Genomic DNA, 18,199 nt, shown 5'->3' with positions numbered 1-18,199 from the left:
TGTAGTCTGTTACCATGGAGACAATATAAGGTTCAGAAGAAAGTATTTCATCAAGATGATTTACTGGTTCCACAAGCAGGAGGGGCAGAGAATGGAAAGACCTTAAGCAGAGGGATAATATTTTCAGTTTTTAGGGAGCCTTTTACTTTAGCAGTTACTACCTCTCCCTCTTCTCACACATCAATTGTAAAGGACATCTAACATCAAGGATTGTAAACCAAGCACACTAACTTACTGGTGTGTGCCCACTCTGGCAGGATCCGCTCTTATTTTAGCTTCGTATGCCCTTGTTTGTACAAAAAAATGATGTTCACACTGCAAATGAACCTGAGGGGCTCTGGGCTCCATAGGTTTTAATAGAGTCTGGAGCCCCTCAGGCTCATTTGCATAATTTTTTAAAGCCTTTTATCCTAAAAAACCAAGGGCATAAGAAGCTAAAGGGGGATGGATCCTGCCAGAGGGGGCACACACCAGTGTGTAAGTGCTTGGTGTCCTTGATGGTGGATGTACTTTTAGGCAAGATACCCCCCGAGCCATTAATGTGAGATATCACCAGCCTCTGACCATACGCTTCTCAGTAACAACCTTCTAGAAATAGAAATAATATACGTATATTTAATTTCCATAAATGCTATGCTAGATGTAAATAACTAATGCCAGGGCTATTTGGGTAAAATGCAGCCGGTTTTAGTAAATATGGTAAACTACAAGTATAGTGACCCCTGTAGGCTGCAGATGGAAGTGCAAGCACGAGATTACTGAGGAAGAGGAGGGCAGTGACTTGTCATTAGTTCCCCTGCCCCCGCTTATATGTTGGGGGATCCCCAGTAGATAAATAACAAATACTAATTCCTCATCAGTAACGATACAAGGTCTCCCTATGGTTTCATGCGTCTGTGCCTCTTACTCAGTGTCTTTCCCCCTGGTTAAAGGGATCACAGAGATGACACAGCAAGTTATTACCTCCTGGGCACAACCTGTGCACAATCCTCCCAGAACAAGTGCATAAAGCAGCCATTTCTCATGAGCGTGCGGCCCAGTAACCCTTTCCTGCGCAGGAACCCATAACACTAAGGGGCGGCAGGTACCACGGGTCCCAGGTCCAGCTCCACGTGATGACTCAGCCACACGGCCTCAGAGCTGGATTCGGTGTCTTCTGCCGGTCGGATGGGGGTGGGCTGGTTCCTGAAGTCGTGTCTCAGCTTGAAGCTCACAATCACCTTTCCTTTCTCTTGGAGAGGAGTCACCTTGATAAAGACGCCGACTTTATTAGCCTTTCTGAAGGCGACCACGCTGCAGGAGAGATGAAACGGGAGGCAGGAGATTAACCAGGGGGGTGAACGTGCAGTTTAGAAATTGCTGAACGACGTATTCCCAACTTATGAAGGGATGGCATGTCCTAGTATCATCACTACAAGACCAGCCTTTAAGAAAGCGGAGGGAGCAGGACGAGTATTAACTCTCCTGCTACAGCTCTTCCTACTCAGCTGAGCTCAGACATGTAAACAAAGATCCACTGAGAGTTTGAAGGCAGGACTAAAGACAGTGGCGGATGTCAAACAGCTATATCTTTTGAACCAGGGCAACTCGAAACACAGTTCTGGTGTCATCTTAAAGGCCAGAATGTTGCCAGAAATATCCACTGTTAAATTTCAGTCAAATATTTTTTTATACCACAATTCTTGACCAACAGTGGATATCTACCCTGTTAAAGGGAGATAATCTCCTATTTAGTACCAGAAGTCCCCCCCCCCCATCCTGTTAACTGAAAGCAGAATGGAAAAGCTGCAGGGAGACAGAGCTGACAGTATCAGAAGTACTTGCAACCCCTGCATCTGTTACAGTCTCACATGTCATTATTAAAAAAAAGCTTTTCCAAAGTTACCGCCATTTAAAGCACATCTACCACCAGCATGAAGGACTGTATGCAAACGAGCCTAAGGGGATGCAGTCTCCATAGGTGTTTATGCAAATGAGCCCGAGGGGCTCCAGGCTCCATTCAGTCCTGGTGGTAGATGTCCTTTAAGGACAAGCAGAACAGAACTGCTAAACATGGCCTGGTGATGAAAAAGGGTTAAAACCAATGCTACAATTTATTTTTTGATAAAGACTCACTCTGGGTCATCCTGGAAATTCTGTGGTTCTGCCAGCTCATCATATTCTGCGGTGGCATCTTTGCCAGCAAGGACCAGCTCCTTAGTTGGTACAATCACCTGTTATACAAGGAAAGTGTCAGAGGATTCTCATGTGAGTCACCGATCCTGTAGTCAGTGGCGCCGCCCCGTGGATGTAGCAGTGTAGTAGCGTAGGCCTAATAGTAGATTTGATCCTAAACTGTTCTCTACTCAATAGAAAATAAGGGGGGGGGGGATTGCTCAGGATATCTGCAGTGTGTATGGAGACCTATGGCCATAATGTGGTGGCAGAACATAGTAATTGGTTGCCAGCCCCTTTAACACTACCACATGGCTGTAGTAATAATTCCAGAATAGTAAATATTCCATAAATACTAATATGCAACATACAAGTGGATGCAGCACAATAACCATAATAACTTCTCATAGAAACAGAGGGTATGAAAATACCCACCACGTGGCACAAAAAAAGGAATTAGTCCTTACCGGTAATTCGGTTTCCACAAGTCCACCATGATGGCCGCCTGGAGGTTGCTTCCCCTTCCTCTGTAGGGACCGGAAATTAACAGCATGAAAAGGCCCCAGCCTAAACCTCCCACCAGTTTTTTACCAAATAACTACACCAGTATAGGTGTCACCTCAATTTTATTTAGTATGTTAATTTCACATACATAGGTAATAATATCAACTTTCTTTCCACAAATGGGAGGGAAAATATCAGGGCCGTCACGGTGACTAATTCCTTTTTTCCATATCGTCCCCCATGAAGGCCCCCTGGAGACATACCAAATTATGCCCAGTTAGGGAGGGTCCACAGCCTGAAGAACTCTGGAAGCTGAGACGTTCAGTCTATAGTGCCTTACAAATGGGATATTTGTGCTCCATGTGGCAGCTTTACAGATTTCTTCAATAGATGCTCCTCCTCTCTCAGCCCAAGATGTAGATCTAGCCCTAGTAGAATGGGCTGTGACTGAGAGTGGTAGCGGAACACTTCATTTTATAGCATTCCTTGATGGCATCTGTAATCCATCGCCCAATCGTGGCCTTTGAAGCTTTCTTGCCTTTATTTTTTCCTGCAAATTGAATAAATAAATTTAAATCCTTTCTCCAAGTACTGGAAGCTTCAAGATATTTAATCCATAGGATATTTTGGATGATAACAAAACGTTGGCAAAATAATTTCCTGATTCCTATGGAAATAAGAAACAACTTTAGGCAAAAAAATTGCTGTGAAGCTTAAAGGACCCCTGTCATCAGGTCTGTGTCACTAGTCCTGTCACCACTACCTGTTGGAGCAGCTCACATGGATCCCATCCCAGCCTTTATCTAGTTATTTCATACATTATTCATTGTAAAATCATCTATTCTTTATCATGTAAATGAGGCTGGTCACATGGTCAGAGGCAGTGATGTCACCCCTGTTACCCCTCCCCTCTCCTCCCCCTGCTCATGTCTGTGTGTAATGTATAGTAAACCATGGCTAGTGTGTGCTGCATCTGCTGACATGATGCATCCTCCTAATATACAGGTGAGAGACACAGACATCAGCTACACATGAATCTGACATGTTCTGGTGTAATATGGCTGCAGCCTGGAGCTGCTGTATCTCTCCTATACACACACACACAGGCTGCAGGGGGCACCAGCACCAGGAAGCACATCATTATACAGCCTCACACCATTATACAGGCTGTCAGTCATGCACTGGGGGTGTGGCTGTGCCTCCCACTCATGAATAAAGTGGACAGCTTGAATATGCTAATGCTTCATTGGACATTTCACAGGTCATTTGCATACAGCTTTAGGACCTCATTGCTTAGGTTTACAGGCATGTAGAGGGACAATGAAGGGATAGAGGCAATGCTCTCTAATGGCAGTTTAAGAAAATATATTTAGTTTAGGGGGGTTATTTTGCATGACGGGTTCTCTTTAAGCGTAATCCTATCTTCTGTGATTGACAAATAGGGCCCACAGATAGACAAGGCTTGCAACTCACTTAGCCACCAATTCAATGACATTTTAACTTTTGAGGGAATTACTTACGGCCAATGTAAGTGGTGATGGTTTCTGTGCCATTTTGAAAGGATCCATGATTGCAAAGTCCTTGAGTGATTTTGGCACCAGGCCACACTCTGAATGCATGATGTCATGGTCCCCAGAAGACTCATTGCCGTCCAAACCAAAACAGACTTCTTCTTTTGAAAATTTCTGATCTTTCCAAGTAGCTTGTCCATTTTTTCCTGTGGGAGATTGGAGGTTTGTGTTACAGAATTCAGTGATACCCCTAAAACTCTTTAATGTATTTTGGGACCAGATCTGATTTTTCAAAATTTATGATCCAGCCCAGAGATTGTAGCACTTCTATTGTTGTGTCCTTCTGATTTTCCAAGTGGCTTACCGAGTCTCCTATCAGTAGGAAGTCGTCTAGATAGGGGCAGCCAAGACTTACCCAAAGGGTATTGCTGTAAACTGAAAATGAAATTCTTCCCCCGACTGAGATAATACTGCAAACCGTAAGTATTTCTGTTACTCTGGGCGAATAGGCACATGATAATATGCATCTTTGAGATCCAAGGTGCATAAAAGGGTTTTGTAAGATATGAATGGAGTGGCAGATCTTACCGATTCTATTTTGAATTTGACATTTGTTACCCATCTGTTCAGAGATTTCACATTTGTAATGAGTCTGAAGGTTCCATTTGGTTTTTAAATAAAAAATAAAGCAGAATACAGGCAGTCCCTGGGTTACATACAAGATAGGTTCTATAGGTTTGTTCTTAAGTTGAATTTGTATGCAAGTCGAAACTGTATATTTTATAATTATAGTAACAGACATTTTTTTTTTTTGCCCCGGTGACAATTGGAGTTTCAAACTTTTTGCTGTAATGTGAGTAAGGGTTATCAATAAAGCTTCATTATAGACACCTTACAGCTGATCACTGCAGCCTGGGACTATAGTAACATCCAGAGAGCTTCACCAGAGGTCACAGTGGTCAGAGGGGTCCATCTGTAACTAGGGGTCGCCTGTAAGTCGGGTGTCCATAAGTAGGGGACCGCCTGTAATAACCCTTCCAAAAGTGACATGATAACCCGTTCGATGATTGCCTGGATAGAATAGACCGACGAGGAGGAGGCGATACAAACTCTACAAAATAACCATTTTTGATTATATAGAGTACCCACCTGTTTGATGTTATATGTTCCCATTGGGGGAGAAAATTTTTCAATCTTCTCCCCACTCTGGCGTCATTGTCTTTTCTTCTGCTTGTTTGAGAAAATTAAAAGAAAAGGCTTGCCCTTCCCTCCTCTAGATGTATTCCAGAATCCCTGTTTCCAGGTCTATTTTTGAACTTTGGCTGTTCTTTGGTTGATCGGAAGTTACAAAAAAAACTGTTTCTTAGGTTGTTGTCTAGCCTCCAGAAATCCCTTTTTATTTGTCTAGGATTTCATCCAATTATGATCCAAACAGAAAAGTCACCGGAAAATGGAAGGCTACATAACTTCGCCTTAGATCGCACATCTCCAGACCACTGCCTTAGGCTGCATGCACACTGCCGTGAGCCCGCCGCACCGTAGCACGGCGGGCACACGGCAGCGCGGGGAGAGGAGGAGGAGGTGAGCGCAGCTCACCCCCGCCCCTCTCCATAGAGATGTATGGCCGCGGGGCCGTAATACGGGAAAAGATAGGACATGTCCCATCTTTTCCCGGGCTACGGAGCGATACGGTGCCGCACGTGCTCTGCACTGTACCGCTCCCGTAGGGTGCCGCGAGCCCATAGAAGTGTATGGGGGACTTATATCGGCCGCATATACGTCCCCCATACTGTAGTGTGAATGCAGCCTTAGCCAAAGTGCTCTTCTAGTCGCATTTGATAATGCAGCTTCTCTTGCTGAGAAACGTATGGTTTCTGCTGATGCATTCGCTAGAAAAGCCGCAAGTGATTTTAGTAACGGAAAAGAGTCTAAAATTTCTTCTCCAGACGTACCTTCTCTAAGATGATCTTCAAGCTGTCTTAACCAGAAGAGAAGAGTACAGGACATCGAGGTAGTTGCTATATCCATTTTTAGTGTCGCCATTGCGGTTTCCCAAAGCAGACAATTTGATTTCCGATCCATGGCATCTTTTAGCTGAGTGGAATCTTCAAACAGAAGATCAGTTTTCTTGACTACCTTGGCTATAGGAACATCTACCTTAGGTACATTATCCCAGATCTTTGTCTCTTCCGGGTCAAACAATAGGCGGTTTTTAAATTTCTTGGGAATTGTTAAGCGTTTTTCCGAATCCTTCCACTCATCCAGGATAAGATCTTTAAGATTATCAATAATAGGAAAAACTCTAACCTTTTTTCGTCTTAATCCACCAAACAGCTCATCTACTACGGATCTTTCTTCTATTGTGTCTTCAATATTTAAGGTGTCTCTTGACGTCTTGATTAGTCCATCCATATCCTCATTTGGAAATAGGTATGGATTGTTGCATCATCATGTCAAGTTTTATCCATATCTACTTCATAACAAGAAGGTTGTTGATCATCAATATCTATACATACAGGGTTCCCCCTAACTCTCTTATGCGGCGGACTCCTTGAAGCTTTTATCTCGTCACACATAACCGTCCATAATTCATCCATAAATGATGATTTTTCTTCTTTCAATATTTTATCTAAACAATCCCAGCACATCAAGTTTTGTGTTACAAATCTGGCAACATTTAGAAGGTGCCTTTTTTGGTTCATCTTTCTCACAATCTTTAGATTTTTCCTTTTCTTTTACAGAGCTATCCTTCTGGAGGAGTAAGGCTGCATTCACACTAACGCAAGGGGGACATATATACGGCCGATATACGTCCCCCATAGACGCCAATGGGCGCGCGGCGCCCTACGGGAGAGGTACGGTGCAGCACACATGTATGCCTATGGAGAGGGGCGGGGGTGAGCAGCGCTCTCCCCCTCCTCTTCTCCCTGTGCGCTGCCGTGTGCCCGCCGTGCTACCGTACGGCGGACAACGTTAGCGTGAATGCAGCCTTATGCTTATTAGAAGCAGACTCCTAATCACAGCGTATAGTGCCAAATGTACACATTGCCATTCAGCTAATCGTCCTACTTACAGAGCCCAGGGTTAGGGCGTCTGCGTCATCTCTTACAGCCCGTCTCCTAGGCCGTGACACTTAGGTCTCTGATGTCACTTCCAGCCAAACCGGAAGTAACTTCACGCGCCAAAGAGCCCTATGTGCAGACTGCCACGGACCCCATAAGCGAGCCGTATGGCCGCAGACACTGCCCGATGGCAATCTGGGACCTGGAGACCCCAAGAAGAACTCACAAGGAGGCCGGAGGAGCAAGCACACACGGGAGGTACCAGATCCTCCTGGAGGAGAGAGAGAGGTTTTACTCTCAACCCTATCCCTGTAGGGAAAGGAAAAACACTGGTGGGAGGTTGAGGCTGGGGCCTTTTAATGCTCTTAATTTCCTGTCCCTAGAGAGGAAGGGGAAGCAACCTCCAGGGGGCCGTCATGGGGGACAATATGCAAAGCATAACACAGCCTCTAAGTTTGAAAAACTATGGGCTCCTTGTCATGATGAACCGGGTCTGCTGTCAGGGACTCTTTTGAGGGATAGGATAGAATTGGGGAAGTAACCTTATTGGATAAATGTAATTGATCTGTATTGCTGATATGTCGGTGCTTACATTCCTCCTTAATTGGTGTTTTTGGTATGTAGCCTTTCACCCTGCGAAGTGGATATAATAACTGCAATGTATGTATATTAAACTGATTGTAGGGTGGGGGGGGGGGGGAGGGGGGAGAGGGGGGAGTTGTACGTTTCTGTATTTTTGTTATGAAAAACCTTAATAAAAAGGATCGGATTAAAAAAATACATGCAGAAAAGAGTCTAAATCTGTACTGCATCTCCAGCAATTATTGGGACCTCGAAAAAATCTTATGTAGTACAAGGAGACACCAGTATCACCTAGACAGCAGATTGTAGTTCTCCTAAATACTACAAGCCAAGAATATTAGGGCTATAATATAATTATGGAATATAGCGCTATACACTGCCCATATACATAGCGCTAAGTACAGTCTGTATATACTGCTATACACTGCCCATATACATAGCACTAAGCACAGTCTGTATATACTGCTATACACTGCCCATATACATAGCACTAAGTACAGTCTGTATATACTGCTATACACTGCCCATATACATAGCACCAAGTACAGTCTGTATATACTGCTATACACTGCCCATATACATAGCACTAAGCACAGTCTGTATATACTGCTATACACTGCCCATATACATAGCACTAAGTACAGTCTGTATATACTGCTATACACTGCCCATATACATAGCACCAAGTACAGTCTGTATATACTGCTATACACTGCCCATATACATAGCACTAAGCACAGTCTGTATATACTGCTATACACTGCCCATATACATAGCACTAAGTACAGTCTGTATATACTGCTATACACTGCCCATATACATAGCACTAAGTACAGTCTATATATACTGCTATACACTGCCCATATACATAGCGCTAAGTACAGTCTGTATGTACTGCTATACACTGCCCATATACATAGCACTAAGTACAGTCTGTATATACTGCTATACACTGCCCATATACATAGCGCTAAGCACAGTCTGTATATACTGCTATACACTGCCCATATACATAGCACTAAGCACAGTCTGTATATACTGCTATACACTGCCCATATACATAGCACTAAGTACAGTCTGTATATACTGCTATACACTGCCCATATACATAGCACTAAGTACAGTCTGTATATACTGCTATACACTGCCCATATACATAGCAGTAAGTACAGTCTGTATATACTGCTATACACTGCCCATATACATAGCGCTAAGTACAGTCTGTATATACTGCTATACACTGCCCATATACATAGCACTAAGTACAGTCTGTATATACTGCTATACACTGCCCATATACATATCACTAAGTAGTCTGTATATACTGCTATACACTGCCCATATACATAGCGCTAAGTACAGTCTGTATATACTGCTATACACTGTCCATATACATAGCACTAAGTACAGTCTGTATATACTGCTATACACTGCCCATATACATAGCACTAAGTACAGTCTGTATATACTGCTATACACTGCCCATATACATAGCACTAAGTACAGTCTGTATATACTGCTATACACTGCCCATATACATAGCACTAAGTACAGTCTGTATATACTGCTATACACTGCCCATATACATAGCAGTAAGTAGTCTGTATATACTGCTATACACTGCACATATACATAACAGTAAGTAGTCTGTATATACTGCTATACACTGCACATATACATAGCAGTAAGTACAGTCTGTATATACTGCTATACACTGCCCATATACATAGCAGTAAGCACAGTCTGTATATACTGCTATACACTGCCCATATATATAGCAGTAAGTACAGTCTGTATATACTGCTATACACTGCCCATATACATAGCAGTAAGTACAGTCTGTATATACTGCTATACACTGCCCATATACATAGCACTAAGTACAGTGTGTTTATACTGCTATACACTGCCCATATACATAGCACTAAGTACAGTCTGTATATACTGCTATACACTGCCCATATACATAGCAGTAAGCACAGTCTGTATATACTGCTATACACTGCCCATATACATAGCAGTAAGCACAGTCTGTATATACTGCTATACACTGCCCATATACATAGCAGTAAGTACAGTCTGTATATACTGCTATACACTGCTCATATACATAGCACTAAGTACAGTCTGTATATACTGCTATACACTACCCATATACATAACACTAAGTACAGTCTGTATATACTGCTATACACTGCCCATATACATAGCAGTAAGCACAGTCTGTATATACTGCTATACACTGCCCATATACATAGCGCCAAGTACAGTCTGTATATACTGCTATACACTGCCCATATACATAGCAGTAAGTACAGTGTGTATATACTGCTATACACTGCTCATATACATAGCAGTAAGTACAGTCTGTATATACTCCTATACACTGCTCATATACATAGCAGTAAGTACAGTCTGTATATACTGCTATACACTGCCCATATACATAGCAGTAAGTACAGTCTGTATATACTGCTATACACTGCCCATATACACAGCGCTAAGTACAGTCTGTATATACTGCTATACACTGCACATATACATAGCACTAAGTACAGTCTGTATATACTGCTATACACTGCCCATATACATAGCACTAAGTACAGTCTGTATATACTGCTATACACTGCCCATATACATATCACTAAGTAGTCTGTATATACTGCTATACACTGCCCATATACATAGCGCTAAGTACAGTCTGTATATACTGCTATACACTACCCATATACATAGCACTAAGTACAGTCTGTATATACTGCTATAGACTGTCCATATACATAGCACTAAGTACAGTCTGTATATACTGCTATAGACTGTCCATATACATAGCACTAAGTACAGTCTGTATATACTGCTATACACTGTCCATATACACAGCACAAAGTACAGTCTGTATATACTGCTATACACTGCCCATATACATAGCAGTAAGTAGTCTGTATATACTGCTATACACTGCACATATACATAACAGTAAGTAGTCTGTATATACTGCTATACACTGCACATATACATAGCAGTAAGTACAGTCTGTATATACTGCTATACACTGCCCATATACATAGCAGTAAGCACAGTCTGTATATACTGCTATACACTGCCCATATATATAGCAGTAAGTACAGTCTGTATATACTGCTATACACTGCCCATATACATAGCAGTAAGTACAGTCTGTATATACTGCTATACACTGCCCACATACATAGCACTAAGTACAGTGTGTTTATACTGCTATACACTGCCCATATACATAGCACTAAGTACAGTCTGTATATACTGCTATACACTGCCCATATACATAGCAGTAAGCACAGTCTGTATATACTGCTATACACTGCCCATATACATAGCAGTAAGCACAGTCTGTATATACTGCTATACACTGCCCATATATATAGCAGTAAGTACAGTCTGTATATACTGCTATACACTGCCCATATACATAGCAGTAAGTACAGTCTGTATATACTGCTATACACTGCTCATATACATAGCACTAAGTACAGTCTGTATATACTGCTATACACTACCCATATACATAACACTAAGTACAGTCTGTATATACTGCTATACACTGCCCATATACATAGCAGTAAGCACAGTCTGTATATACTGCTATACACTGCCCATATACATAGCGCCAAGTACAGTCTGTATATAGTGCTATACACTGCCCATATACATAGCAGTAAGTACAGTGTGTATATATTGCTATACACTGCTCATATACATAGCAGTAAGTACAGTCTGTATATACTCCTATACACTGCTCATATACATAGCAGTAAGTACAGTCTGTATATACTGCTATACACTGCCCATATACATAGCAGTAAGTACAGTCTGTATATACTGCTATACACTGCCCATATACATAGCGCTAAGTACAGTCTGTATATACTGCTATACACTGCACATATACATAGCACTAAGTACAGTCTGTATATACTGCTATACACTGCCCATATACATAGCACTAAGTACAGTCTGTATATACTGCTATACACTGCCCATATACATATCACTAAGTAGTCTGTATATACTGCTATACACTGCCCATATACATAGCGCTAAGTACAGTCTGTATATACTGCTATACACTGTCCATATACATAGCACTAAGTACAGTCTGTATATACAGCTATAGACTGTCCATATACATAGCACTAAGTACAGTCTATATATATTGCTATACACTGCCCATATACATAGCAGTAAGTAGTCTGTATATACTGCTATACACTGCACATATACATAACAGTAAGTAGTCTGTATATACTGCTATACACTGCCCATATACATAGCAGTAAGTACAGTCTGTATATACTGCTATACACTGCCCATATACATAGCAGTAAGTACCGTCTGTATATACTGCTATACACAGCCCATATACATAGCAGTAAGCACAGTCTGTATATACTGCTATACACTGCCCATATATATAGCAGTAAGTACAGTCTGTATATACTGCTATACACTGCCCATATACATAGCAGTAAGTACAGTCTGTATATACTGCTATACACTGCCCATATACATAGCAGTAAGCACAGTCTGTATATACTGCTATACACTGCCCATATATATAGCAGTAAGTACAGTCTGTATATACTGCTATACACTGCCCATATACATAGCAGTAAGTACAGTCTATATATACTGCTATACACTGCCCATATACATAGCACTAAGTACAGTGTGTTTATACTGCTATACACTGCCCATATACATAGCAGTAAGTACAGTCTATATATACTGCTATACACTGCCCATATACATAGCACTAAGTACAGTCTGTATATACTGCTATACACTGCTCATATACATAGCACTAAGTACAGTCTGTATATACTGCTATACACTACCCATATACATAACACTAAGTACAGTCTGTATATACTGCTACACACTGCTCATATACATAGCAGTAAGCACAGTCTGTATATACTGCTATACACTGCCCATATACATAGCAGTAAGTACAGTCTGTATATACTGCTATACACTGCCCATATACATAGCAGTAAGCACAGTCTGTATATACTGCTATACACTGCCCATATATATAGCAGTAAGTACAGTCTGTATATACTGCTATACACTGCCCATATACATAGCAGTAAGTACAGTCTATATATACTGCTATACACTGCCCATATACATAGCACTAAGTACAGTCTGTATATACTGCTATACACTACCCATATACATAACACTAAGTACAGTCTGTATATACTGCTATACACTGCCCATATACATAGCACTAAGTACAGTCTGTATATACTGCTATACACTGCTCATATACATAGCACTAAGTACAGTCTGTATATACTGCTATACACTACCCATATACATAACACTAAGTACAGTCTGTATATACTGCTATACACTGCTCATATACATAGCAGTAAGCACAGTCTGTATATACTGCTATACACTGCCCATATACATAGCGCCAAGTACAGTCTGTATATACTGCTATACACTGCCCATATACATAGCAGTAAGTACAGTCTGTATATACTGCTATACACTGCCCATATACATAGCAGTAAGTACAGTCTATATATACTGCTATACACTGCCCATATACATAGCACTAAGTACAGTCTGTATATACTGCTATACACTGCTCATATACATAGCACTAAGTACAGTCTGTATATACTGCTATACACTACCCATATACATAACACTAAGTACCGTCTGTATATACTGCTATACACTGCTCATATACATAGCAGTAAGCACAGTCTGTATATACTGCTATACACTGCCCATATACATAGCGCCAAGTACAGTCTGTATATACTGCTATACACTGTCCATATACATAGCAGTAAGTACAGTCTGTATATACTGCTATACACTACCCATATACATAGCAGTAAGTACAGTCTGTATATACTCCTATACACTGCTCATATACATAGCAGTAAGTACAGTCTGTATATACTGCTATATACTGCCCATATACATAGCAGTAAGTACAGTCTGTATATACTGCTATACACTGCCCATATACATAGCGCTAAGTACAGTCTGTATATACTGCTATAGACTGTCCATATACATAGCACAAAGTACAGTCTGTATATACTGCTATACACTGCCCATATACATAACAGTAAGTAGTCTGTATATACTGCTATACACTGCACATATACATAGCAGTAAGTACAGTCTGTATATACTGCTATACACTGCCCATATACATAGCAGTAAGGACAGTCTGTATATACTGCTATACACTGCCCATATACATAGCAGTAAGCACCGTCTGTATATACTGCTATACACTGCCCATATACATAGCACTAAGTACAGTCTGTATATACCGCTATACACTGACCATATACATAGCACTAAGTACAGTCTGTATATACTGCTATACACTGCCCATATACATAGCACTAAGTACAGTGTGTTTATACTGCTATACACTGCCCATATACATAGCACTAAGTACAGTCTGTATATACTGCTATACACTGCCCATATACATAGCAGTAAGCACAGTCTGTATATACTGCTATACACTGCCCATATACATAGCAGTAAGCACAGTCTGTATATACTGCTATACACTGCCCATATATATAGCAGTAAGTACAGTGTGTATATACTGCTATACACTGCCCATATACATAGCAGTAAGTACAGTCTGTATATACTCCTATACACTGCTCATATACATAGCAGTAAGTACAGTCTGTATATACTGCTATACACTGCCCATATACATAGCAGTAAGTACAGTCTGTATATACTGCGATACACTGCCCATATACATAGCGCTAAGTACAGTCTGTATATACTGCTATACACTGCACATATACATAGCACTAAGTACAGTCTGTATATACTGCTATACACTGCCCATATACATAGCACTAAGTACAGTCTGTATATACTGCTATACACTGCCCATATACATATCACTAAGTAGTCTGTATATACTGCTATACACTGCCCATATACATAGCGCTAAGTACAGTCTGTATATACTGCTATACACTGTCCATATACATAGCACTAAGTACAGTCTGTATATACTGCTATAGACTGTCCATATACATAGCACTAAGTACAGTCTATATATATTGCTATACACTGCCCATATACATAGCAGTAAGTAGTCTGTATATACTGCTATACACTGCACATATACATAACAGTAAGTAGTCTGTATATACTGCTATACACTGCCCATATACATAGCAGTAAGTACAGTCTGTATATACTGCTATACACTGCCCATATACATAGCAGTAAGTACAGTCTGTATATACTGCTATACACTGCCCATATACATAGCAGTAAGCACAGTCTGTATATACTGCTATACACTGCCCATATATATAGCAGTAAGTACAGTCTGTATATACTGCTATACACTGCCCATAGACATAGCAGTAAGTAGAGTCTGTATATACTGCTATACACTGCCCATATACATAGCAGTAAGCACAGTCTGTATATACTGCTATACACTGCCCATATATATAGCAGTAAGTACAGTCTGTATATACTGCTATACACTACCCATATACATAGCAGTAAGTACAGTCTATATATACTGCTATACACTGCCCATATACATAGCACTAAGTACAGTGTGTTTATACTGCTATACACTGCCCATATACATAGCACTAAGTACAGTCTGTATATACTGCTATACACTGCTCATATACATAGCACTAAGTACAGTCTGTATACACTGCTATACACTACCCATATACATAACACTAAGTACAGTCTGTTTATACTGCTATACACTGCCCATATACATAGCGCCAAGTACAGTCTGTATATACTGCTATACACTGCCCATATACATAGCAGTAAGTACAGTCTGTATATACTGCTATACACTACCCATATACATAGCAGTAAGTACAGTCTGTATATACTCCTATACACTGCTCATATACATAGCAGTAAGTACAGTCTGTATATACTGCTATACACTGCCCATATACATAGCAGTAAGTACAGTCTGTATATACTGCTATACACTGCCCATATACATAGCCCTAAGTACAGTCTGTATATACTGCTATACACTGCCCATATACATAGCACTAAGTACAGTCTGTATATACTGCCCATATACATAGCACTAAGTACAGTCTGTATATACTGCTATACACTACCCATATACATAGCACTAAGTACAGTCTGTATATACTGCTATACACTGCCCATATACATAGCGCTAAGTACAGTCTGTATATACTGCTATACACTGCCCATATACATAGCACTAAGTACAGTCTGTATATACTGCTATACACTGCCCATATACATATCACTAAGTAGTCTGTATATACTGCTATACACTGCCCATATACATAGCGCTAAGTACAGTCTGTATATACTGCTATACACTGTCCATATACATAGCACTAAGTACAGTCTGTATATACTGCTATACACTGCCCATATACATAGCAGTAAGTAGTCTGTATATACTGCTATACACTGCACATATACATAACAGTAAGTAGTCTGTATATACTGCTATACACTGCACATATACATAGCAGTAAGTACAGTTTGTATATACTGCTATACACTGCCCATATACATAGCAGTAAGCACAGTCTGTATATACTGCTATACACTGCCCATATACATAGCAGTAAGTACAGTCTGTATATACTGCTATATACAGCAATGTGCACACAGTGAATATATCAGCAGCCATGGCCCACGCTCCTATAAGCGCCGCCATTTTCCAGTCACTCACGTGACCACATGCAGATGCTCCGCCCACGCGTTCTACTTTGTGACGTCAGTCATTGCAGCCGTTATTAGAGGAGGAGCAACAGCCAGGAGGGAGCACTCCGGTACCCGATCCTAAAGAGGAGGAGCTACAGCCAGAAGGGGAGCGGCCAGTTCCCTAAGGAGGAGGAGCTACAGCCAGATGGAACCACCCCCCGCCCATAGGTAGGGAGATGGTCTTTTAGGCAGAGTCGCCATCTAGTGGTCGCTGTGTAGTAAGCATGGGATGAGCTCCCGGGGTCTTGTATCAGGTACATTACATGCTGTGACATCCTGAGGGAGATTTATCTGCCTCCTCCCTGCTCTAATATCTGCCAGAATCACATTTAGTTTTATTGCAGTCATACTAGGAGGGTCCTATAGGGGGCGATGTATGTAGTGTAGGTGGGAGGAGATAAAATCTGTAGGCCGCTCAGTGTCTCGTTGCTATTATTATGAAGCTCCTTATATAGCCCATTGCAACCAATCACAAAGCAGATTTTATGAATGAGGAATACGAAACAAAAGCTGTGCTGTGATTGGCTGCTATGGCATCGCTCGACCAAACTTATATCATATAACACAAGCCCCGGGGTGATTACACATAAGCTGTAATGTGACTATTACATCTCCCATCACTCGCTCTTATCTCTTATCTACAGGCTGATTGTATCCAGTTATTATTTGTGTTTATGTATAGATATTCTGTATAATAAGTATCCACAAGGGGGCGCACCCTGCGTATACAATAGTAACCCAAGAGCCCCTCCATGGGTGTGTGTGTATATGATGGAAGCCCCCATTAGTAATGAGCCCCCCATGTACCAGCCAGGACCGCACTCCTCTGAAAATAACACAGGGTCTAATATTATTTTTGTGCTGAAAAGTGAGTTACAGCTTATATTCAGGCAATGTCTTATCTTTTTCCATTAACAAAAATCCACCTTTGTTCTTGAACAAAAAAAATCTACCTTTAGGAGCCATGTAAGAGACGTTACACCAATATAAGAATGTCATCAGGTGCTGGAGGAACATTATCACACCCTGAGCACCAGTGTGACTTTCTTCTTGTCTGTGTAGCTGCTGGTAGCCATTGCATCTGTCCGCTCCCTCTTCCCTGCAGCTCTTCCCATCCGGAATGGCGCCTGAATTGTTATTTATTGTCTGGTCTGGGTGTAGACAACCCGGCAAACTGATGCCCCTAACAACTAGCCCTGGATATGATTGTCCTCGGTGTCCCCCTGGACAGTCATAGCAATGGCTAGTTGTTAGAGGCATTCATTTACCAGACTGGCTGTTCAGCAGCTACATGAATTACAGGAACAAAGCTTACTGTATAGATACAACACCGGAACCAAGCTTACTACATAGATAAAACACAAGAACCAAAATAGCTATATAGATATGTTGCTAGAACCATGATTACTACATAGATACAACACCGGAACCAAGCAGCCTGAAACAGACGGCTTTATATTGCAGCAGATCTATCACATTTCTTTGGTGTGTTGTTTATGTGTGTTATTGCAATATGGAGTTTTATATTTAGGTCCTTGCATAATAATTATTATTATGTTACTGTGTCTTTACTATACGCACTTCATATTA

General features: G+C 41.1%; 1 long non-coding RNA gene across 1 annotated transcript; it reads right to left on the bottom strand.

Annotated features, from left to right (window-relative positions):
* Positions 1-640: 640 nt before the first annotated feature.
* LOC140128907 (uncharacterized) lies at positions 641-16,638 on the bottom strand. Its single transcript, XR_011855178.1, has 3 exons — positions 16,578-16,638; positions 2,116-2,213; positions 641-1,293 (listed from the first exon to the last, which is right to left on the bottom strand). It is a non-coding gene; the product is annotated as an uncharacterized lncRNA (long non-coding RNA).
* Positions 16,639-18,199: the final 1,561 nt, after the last annotated feature.

The sequence above is a fragment of the Engystomops pustulosus genome, chromosome 4, assembly GCF_040894005.1.
Source record: "Engystomops pustulosus chromosome 4, aEngPut4.maternal, whole genome shotgun sequence".
Taxonomy (NCBI): Eukaryota; Metazoa; Chordata; class Amphibia; order Anura; family Leptodactylidae; genus Engystomops; species Engystomops pustulosus.
Note: the sequence above shows the minus strand (reverse complement) of the source record. Positions and strands in the feature narration are given on the sequence as shown.